Source organism: Scyliorhinus canicula, chromosome 8 (genome assembly GCF_902713615.1).
Source record: "Scyliorhinus canicula chromosome 8, sScyCan1.1, whole genome shotgun sequence".
Lineage (NCBI taxonomy): Eukaryota > Metazoa > Chordata > Chondrichthyes > Carcharhiniformes > Scyliorhinidae > Scyliorhinus > Scyliorhinus canicula.
The window spans coordinates 153,279,614-153,286,371 of NC_052153.1; positions in this window are offsets into that span (position 1 = coordinate 153,279,614).

Genomic DNA, 6,758 nt, shown 5'->3' on the forward strand with positions numbered 1-6,758 from the left:
CCGATTTGGCCCACCCACCTCCGGAGAAAAAGCCCCGAATGCTGGACTGTTGTTCAGTGTGGGTGAAGGTGAATGTTAGGGCGAGGCCCGCTACCCTTGGATAAAGTTTGAGTGTAAGGGTGGCTGTAAGACCTGATTCAGTGTCCTTGTTATTTGTCCCAGTTAAGTCAGATGCTTTAGCTCTTACTCCACACACTCCTTCACCATCCCACCATTACCCATGCCCCCACCCACTCCCATGGCCTCTCAAATCTTCCATGCCAACCTAAGCCCCTCGATCCAACTCTCCATGACCCTTCATACCCTCCATGCCAACCCATAACCCCACCCAACCCAACCCCTTGACCCCTTTTAACCCACATACCAATGTACTGCCCTTCTATCCACTATGTCAACTTACTGCCAACTCTTGGGCAGTCCTTCAGGGTCGAGGATGACTTGCTTCCACTCCACTGGGGGTGGGGGGGTATCACGGCTGCTCCATAGACCATGAGCTTGGTGCTGGATTTGAGGTCTCGGTGTTCGAACACTCTGTTCCTCAGGCATCCGAAGACTGCACTGGGGCATTGGAGTCAATGCTAGATTTCATCATCAATGTCTGCTCGCACCAAGAGGAGGCTTCCGAGGTATGAGAAATTATTCACATTGCCCATGGGGTCACTGTGGATCTTGATGGTCGGTGGGGGGGAATGTTTTGTGTGGCAGGAGTGGGCTGGTAAAGAACCTTTGTTTTCCGAATATTTGGTCTGAGGCCCTTTCTCTCGGATTTCACGGTGAATGTATCGACAATGGTTTGTAGCTCGGTCTCTGAGTGTGCGCACACACAGGCATCATCTGTGCACTGCAGCGCGATGACAGAGATTGGGGTGGTCTCCGTTCTGGCCTGGAGGTGTCAGAGGTTGAACAGTTCCCCGCTTGTCCGGTAGGTTTGCTCCACTCCAGCGGGTAGCCTCAGGGTGGTGGGGTGGAGTGTTGCTGCAAGGAAGATGGAGAAGACCATTAGTGCGATGACGCAGCTCTGATGGACCCCAGTTTGCACATGTATTGAGTCTCTAGTGGTTCTTTAGTGAGGATTACAGCTGGCATGTCATCGTGGAGCAGGCAGAGAATGGTGATGAATTTCTGCGGGCAGCTGAATTTGAGCAGGATGTTCTACAATCCCTCATGGTTGACAGAGTTGAAGGCATTTGCGAGATCGAAGAAGGCCATGTACAGAGGTTGATGCTGCTCCCTGCACTTTTCCTGGATTTGTCCCATGCTGAAGATCATGTCCATTGAGCCTCTTGATTGGCGGAAGCTCAGGGAAGAGCTCTTCAGCCACTGGGGAGGAGGCAGTTGAGGAGGATTCTCACGATGACCTTTCTCGTGGAGTAGGGAAATCCCTCTGTAATTTCCGCAGTCAGACCTGTGTCTTTTCTTGAAGATGGTCACAATAAAGGTGTCTCTGATATCATCCAGCATGCTTTCTTCCTTCCAGACAATGGTTGCGGATTCATGTCAAGAGTGCCTCTATGCCGCATTTTAATTCCATCTGAGCCAGAGGCCTTGTTGTTTTTCAGATGTCAGATGGCTTTTCCGACCTCACGGTGAGGTGGGGTTGCACTGAGATGGTGGCGGGTAGCATGTTGGTATCAGGAGCACTTATGTCAAAGGCTGTATCTTGGTTGAGGAGGTCCTCAAAGTTCCCAGCAGCTGTTGACTATCTCTTTGTTCTTGTTGAATGCTTTTCCGTTTTTGGCTCTATGTGGAGTGAGTCTCTGGGTACTCAGACCGTGGATGGTTTTAATTACGCTGAAGAAGCAGCGCACATTGTGGTTGTCAGCGGGTTGCTGAGTTTCATGCCATCCATGACCCACCAACTCTTCCCTTACATCTTCCATGCTAACTCACCCAGTATTCACCATTAGCAGACCTCAGGAACCATGTTGAGATGAACAAAATTCTCAGTATCTATTACAGACTTCACTATACAAAAATAAATCATTGATAAAAGTACATTTAATATATTTAAATTCTTCAAGTACTTAATCCCATATAAAAATGAACATTTGTATTCACAACCTGTGGTAGTCGGTATTAGGGGTATTACGGTACCCAGGTTGGTGCTGTAAGACCATTGGTGTGGGAGGTACCTGAGACAGCAATATTATTGGTGAAGCCTGCTTGCTGTGTCTCCCTAGCAGCTGCATTCTGTACCTGCGCTGCTGGTGGAAACATCTAGTCCAATAAAGCCTTCAATTGTCGTCCAATCTCGCTTCTGGAGTCATTGATCGAGCATCACAACCCTCTCTTAATAATCTCTTGGAGCTCTCATTAAAACTGTGAATTTACAGCACACCACCCCATCCCCACCTCTATGATAATGATAACCCTCAGGCTTGTGTCAACAAACAGCTATTGAAATTGCAGGCACCATTTTTTTTAAACTCAGAGACACAGCAGGCTGTTTCTTTCAAATCTTAAAGGGCAGTGGAAGGAGAGATAGAAGAACACCCAGAAATTAGAAATAAAATAGTCAATGATCAGCATGAATTTTAAAAGAGAAATTCTTGCTTGACCAAAACTTATTGAAGTTTTTTGATAGAGCTTCAAGAGAGGAAAGATAATGACAGTGCAGTAAATCTAATTTATCTGGATTTTCAAAAGAGCTTTGGTAAGAAAAGGCGGGGTGGCACGGTGTTGCAGTGGTTAGAACTGCTGCCTCACAGCACTGAGGACCCAGTTTCGATCCCGGCGCCGGGTCACTGACTGTGTGGAGTTTGCACATTCTCCCTGTGTCTGTGTGGGTCTCACCCCCACAACCTAAAGACGTGGCAGGGTACATAGATTGGCAACGCTAAATTCCCCCTTAATTGGAAAAAAGGAATTAGTTACTCTAAATGTATTTTTAAAAATTTAACTAAAAAAAAGTGGCAGAATGGAATGCGAGCTGGCTTCAGAAAAAAAAAGAGTTGGAGTATGGGTCGCTGGAGATAGGAAGTTCTATGGGCAGCACGGTAGCACAAGTGGGTAGCACTGTGGCTTCACAGTGCCAGGGTCCCAGGTTCGATTCCCCGCTGGGTCACTGTCTGTGTGGAGTCTGCACGCTCTCCCCGTGTCTGTGGGTTTCCTCCGGGTGCTCCGGTTTCCTCCCACAGTCCAAAGACATGCAGGTTAGGTGGATTGGCTATGATAAATTGCCCTGTGTGACTAAAAAGGTTGGGAGGGGTTATTGGGTTATGGGGATAGGGGGGAAGTGAGGGCTTAAGTGGGTCGGTGCAGACTCGATGGGCTGAATGGCCTCCTTCTGTACTGTATGTTCTATGTTCTATTCCAAATGATCAGTGTTGAGACTACTGCTATTCACAATGACTAATTTGGACTTTGGAATCAAAGGAGCAACTGTTCAAGACTCGAGTGGAGTATAAACACCAGCAAAGACTGGTTGGTCCCAGTGGCCTGATTCTCTGCTGTCGATCCTCAATTCCACAAAAAAAGGCTATTTGATTAATGGAGCAACTAGGTCTTTGGCTGTATTTTGAACCTCCAACTCCTTACCCGAACGGAGACGAAAGAAGGCAAAAGTAACATAACAGCGACACTGGAAATCTGAAATAAGAAATTGCAGAGATGCTGGCTGACATGCTGTGTGTTATCAACACTTTCTGCTTTGACTCCATAAGAAAGGATGTTCCCAGTGGCAAAAGGGTCGATAATCAGGATTTAAGGTGATTGGTAAAAGATTGGCAACGTGAAGAAACGTTTCCTTTCACACCATGAGTTGTGATCTGGAGTACACTGTCTGAAAGGATGGCAGATTCAATTGGCACATTCAAAATAGAATTGGATAAATAATTTAAGGGGAAAATTAACAGCATGACAAGGAAATGCAGGGAGTGGGATTAATTGTATGACACAAAGAGCTGGTACAGGCACCGTGGCCTCCATGGCCTCCTTCCAGACCATTCCATAGTTCTATAAAGGATTGTGCCAATGATGCAAGTTTCTTTTCCTCCTTTTCAGATGTACCGTCGCAAGCACACAATATTATCCAGATTGGCAGCGTTGATGCAGTAAGAAAGTAAACAACTACTGGGAGGGTTTAAGCCACAACCCAAGAACAACCGGTTCACCCTGCTGACTTCATGATTCGGAATGCTAGTTTGTGAGGTGATGGCACTAAACCATCATTGGCAGGCTTACCAGCGGCAAACAGTAAATGTCATTGTCACTCAAGGAAAATCAAATCCATTGTGTTAACAATACTGTATAGAGTTGGCTTGAATGAACTAAGATGTTGATGTTGAGTAAAATTTGGATTTGCTGACAGCTGTGAACATCGCTTTTTATGAACCCTTTGACCATCTGTTTCTTATTGTCCCACGAGATTCCCTTTTAATCCCAAAGCTTTCCACGATCTCCACCAGTGATATTTTATTTAAATTAGGGTTGGAAGGACTGGATAGTTGGGTAATTCATCAAAAATTTGGGCCAATTAGAGCATCATTAACTCGGACTGGCTTAAGTGGTGGTAGGTGGTAGGCAAAGTAATGGAAAGGGTACTGAGGGATAGGATTTCTGAGCATCTGGAAAGGCATTGTTTGATTAGGGATAGTCAGCACGGATTTGTGAGGGGTAGGTCTTGCCTTACAAGTCTTATTGAATTCTTTGAGGAGGTGACCAAGCATGTGGATGAAGGTAAAGCAGTGGATGTAGTGTACATGGATTTTAGTAAGGCATTTGATAAGGTTCCCCATGGTAGGCTTATGCAGAAAGTAAGGAGGCATGGGATAGTGGGAAATTTGGCCAGTTGGATAACAAACTGGCTAACCGATAGAAGACAGAGAGTTGTGGTGGATGGTAAATATTCAGCCTGGAGCCCAGTTATCAGTGGCGTACCGCAGGGATCAGTTCTGGGTCCTCTGCTGTTTGTGATTTTCATTAACGACTTGGATGAGGGAGTTGAAGGGTGGGTCAGTAAATTTGCAGATGATACGAAGATTGGTGGAGTTGTGGATAGTGAGGAGGGCTGTTGTCGGCTTCAAAGAGACATAGATAGAATGCAGAGCTGGGCTGAGAAGTGGCAGATGGAGTTTAACCCTGACAAGTGTGAGGTTGTCCATTTTGGAAGGACAAATCTGAATGCGGAATACAGGGTTAATGGTAGGGTTCTTGGCAATGTGGAGGAGCAGAGAGATCTTGGGGTCTATGTTCATTGTTCTTTGAAAGTTGCCACTCAAGTGGATAGAGCTGTGAAGAAGGCCTATGGTGTGCTAGCGTTCATTAGCAGAGGGATTGAATTTAAGAGCCGTGAGGTGATGATGCAGCTGTACAAAACCTTGGTCAGGCCACATTTGGAGTACTGTGTGCAGTTCTGGTCACCTCATTTTAGGAAGGATGTGGAAGCTTTGGAAAAGGTGCAGAGGAGATTTACCAGGATGTTGCCTGGAATGGAGAGTAGGTCATACGAGGAAAGATTGAGGGTGCTGGGCCTTTTCTCATTGGAACGGAGAAGGATGAGGGGCGACTTGATAGAGGTTTATAAGATGATCAGGGGAATAGATAGAGTAGATAGTCAGAGACTTTTTCCCCGGGTGGAACACACCATTACAAGGGGACATAAATTTAAGATAAATGGTGGAAGATATAGAGGGGATGTCAGAGGTAGGTTCTTTACCCAGAGAGTAGTGGGGGCATGGAATGCACTGCCTGTGGTAGTAGTTGAGTCAGAAAATTTATGGACCTTCAAACGGCTATTGGATAGGTACTTGGATTAGGGTAGAATAAGGGAGTGTAGGTTAACTTCTTAAGGGCAGCACGGTAGCATTGTGGATAGCACAATTGCTTCACAGCTCCAGGGTCCCAAGTTCGATTTCGACTTGGGTCGCTGTCTGTGTGGAGTCTGCACATCCTCCCCGTGACTGCGTGGGTTTCCTCCGGGTACTCCGGTTTCCTCCCACAGTCCAAAGATGTGCAGGTTGGGTGGATTGGCCATGACAAATTGTCCAAAATTCTATGATTAACCTAGGACAAAAGTTCGGCGCAACATCGTGGGCCGAAGGGCCTGTTCTGTGCTGTATTTCTCTATCTATCTAAAAGGAACAGATGGATGTGAGAAGTGACACCAATACTTTTGCCCCTGTTAAACAAATTTTGCTTGTCATTTTATGCCGTACACAAAGAAATGCTTAGCACAGAAAGGGTGTAATCATCATTATGAAAATTACAACTTAAACAATATAAAATCGACTGCAAGCATTAACACTGATGAGGCCCATATTTCATTAAGCATCTGTATGAAAATAATGGTTACAGCAGGGAATTAAAGTTCTGGGACCAATAATCTCTATAGAGCAATGTAATTAGATGGATAAGGCTCATTTTTTGCAATGCAGTTCACAATAGCAGGGACAATGCGTGCTAGTTTTTCTATACACTATTACTAACAATTCATAATGAGTAGTTTACAGCATTACATAGCGGATTGAACGGCATGTACAGATTCCCCTTATTATTCCAATGCTATTCTGATTAAAATGAGCAAATTGTTTAGGATTAGATTCTGGTGGATTGATTTTCATTTCTCATGTAGATGAATCTCTTTTCATGTGAACACCTCAGTTGCCAGCACAACATTTGTTTTTGAATAAGCACAGCTTAAAACAGTGCAGTAAGGTAGAATGTACTACTAATATTTCAGCCGGTATGATCACGAGAGAGCATTTAGGCTTTCTTCCTAAAAAGGCCACAGAAAAGTCACAAGCAACATCTCCGAAGCC